Source organism: Ictidomys tridecemlineatus, chromosome 5, assembly GCF_052094955.1.
Source record: "Ictidomys tridecemlineatus isolate mIctTri1 chromosome 5, mIctTri1.hap1, whole genome shotgun sequence".
Taxonomy (NCBI): domain Eukaryota; kingdom Metazoa; phylum Chordata; class Mammalia; order Rodentia; family Sciuridae; genus Ictidomys; species Ictidomys tridecemlineatus.
This window is the reverse complement of record NC_135481.1, coordinates 17758254-17760615: the sequence shown is the minus strand read 5'-3', so window position 1 is coordinate 17760615 and position 2362 is coordinate 17758254. Positions and strand designations below refer to the sequence as shown.

At 42.4% G+C, this 2362-nt stretch overlaps 1 pseudogene; it reads right to left on the bottom strand.

Annotated features, from left to right (window-relative positions):
* Positions 1–383: 383 nt before the first annotated feature.
* Positions 384–1110, bottom strand: LOC101970695 (ran-specific GTPase-activating protein pseudogene; annotated as a pseudogene).
* Positions 1111–2362: the final 1252 nt, after the last annotated feature.

The window sequence follows — 2362 nt, the reverse complement described above, 5'->3', positions numbered from 1 at the left end:
CCTTATAAATTTTCACTGTGACCACAGAGCAGATTTTAAGGCTTTAAATGCACACACTCATACTAACAAAATACAATGAAAAACCTCATACTTCATTTGCTCATCCAATATATGTTTATTAAATCTCTATCATGTACTTTTACTGTTCTAAGTGATGAGGCCACAAGTAGTGAACAAAACGGACAAAATCCCTGTTTCTGTGCAGTTTATTTTATTTATTTTTTTCAGGTTTCAAATGCATTTTTTATTCACTATTTTTGATGACTATAAATAAGTGTTTCCACTATAGAAAAGAAAGTTAGCACAGTACATTTTCATGACTGGGGAATGGATTTTCTCAAGTCATCTTCAATAAGGTAAAAACTTAAGAAAAAAAACCTGAATGTTGGAATTCAGTTCTTTATATAAAGTCCTTATGAAAACATAACAGAATAAAAATAAACCCAAAAGGAAGGGCAGGGCAAAATTAAAAAAAGAAAAAGAAATCAAGACGACTCATTGCTTCTCCGATTTCTCCTCGGTCTCCTCTCCAGGTTCCTTGTTCTCCTCCTTCACAGAAAGAGCTTCCAGCTTTTCGGTTACTTTTTCAGCATTATCATTTTTGCCCAGTCCTTTCTTTTCTCTCTCTTCAATCGCTTTCCTGCATTCTTCAAACTTTGTTTTGAATTTTTGTGCATTCTCAGCGTTTAGGAAGCGGATGGCGAGCAGCTCTGGCTTAGGGTACTCATCGGCAACGTCAGCATGGGTGTTCCAAACCCAGGCACGGTCGCTGCCGGCGTTTGGCTTCAGTTCCATCGTTGGCGTGGTATAGTGGATATAGTGGTTGGCGCATATCTTCAGGGTCTTGTCCCTCCTCATGAGAAGGCGGATGGTTCCTTTCTCCTTATGTTTGACATCACCAGTGCCTCTTCCTTCCATTCTGGAAGATCATTCTCTGAAGCAAATCAAAATATCTTTGCTCACATCTTAAGAAGTTCCTCTTCATCTTCCTCCAGCGTTTTAATTTCTTGCTCAGGGAGCGAAACTATAGGCTCAAACTGGGGGTCGTGATTGGACCCATCTGCATTCTCAGTAGAGGTATCATGGTCCTGATGAGGGTCGCCCCCAGATCCCGCTAGCCTTGACTCCACAGGCCTCGAACCCCCAGGCCCGCGCGCTCCGGCCCCTAGCTCCACAGGCCAGCGGGGGTTGGTGGCAGAGGCACGGGCTGCCCGCCCACGTGGCCGCCGATAGCGGCCCCAGCCCCCTCTCTGTGCAGTTTATATGCTACTAAAAAGAGATATGATCTCCCTCCCCTGAAAAGCAAACTATATGTGACTTCGTGGATTCAAAAAAAAAGAGCCCCAAAGAGGTAAAAGACTTGCTTAAGTCATATGGCTAATTATGAACTCATCTAGATTTGAATTTTGATTTCTTAGTTTTCAGTCTCATTTGTTCTATGGTCGGTTTAAAAACCCTCAAATGACCTGGTAGTGTAGTTCAGTGATAGTGCACTTAGTATATGTGACGCCCTGAGTTCAATCTGTAGCACAAAAATAAACAATTTCTCAAACTCTGAGAAAGTTGTAGGTGACATCTTTACATGGCTCACTAGCATGGAGGCTGTCACAAAACACTTCTCCTTGCAGTTTCTGAGAAATCTGTGACTTTCTGTTCTCCTCTCCTTAATAGTGCTGCAGAATATAAAACCACTTAGCAGCAATCTAGAATTGATTGTTCACTTATGGGGTATCCCACAACTCACATTGCCAGTCATCTGGCCGCTTTTATTTCAGCATTGTTTATTTTTTGGTGGGTAGGACAAGAACCTCAGGGAGCTGGTACCATTGTTCATTCTTCATCTTGCTGTATATGTAAGTAACAAACTGGATCTAAAAGTGGCTTGTTTTGTCTTTACCAGCTGAATCAGTTAGGCCTTGACCTTGCCAAATCTTTTTTTTTTTTTTTTTAAAGAGAGAGTGAGAGAGGAGAGAGATAGAGAGAGAGAATTTTTAATATTTATTTTATTTTAGTTCTCGGCGGACACAACATCTTTGTTGGTATGTGGTGCTGAGGACGGAACCCCCACTGCACGCATGCCGGGCGAGCGCGCTACCGCTTGAGCCACATCCCCAGCCCCCTTGCCAAATCTTATATGGGTGTGTGACAAAGCCTTGCTTGCTTTATGCTGCCCTGCATTGTTGGTATTCAATAGGAAAAGGCAAGTTATCTAGCATAAGAGGTGTGGATAAGGTAGCATAGCAGGGCTGATACAGTCCACCCCTGCTGCAGACTGAAACAAATCACAAAGTATAACAACTCAGTCATATTCTAGCAAAAAAGGACAGCCAGCAGATAAGTGTGAGTGAGAAGTAAGGTGGTC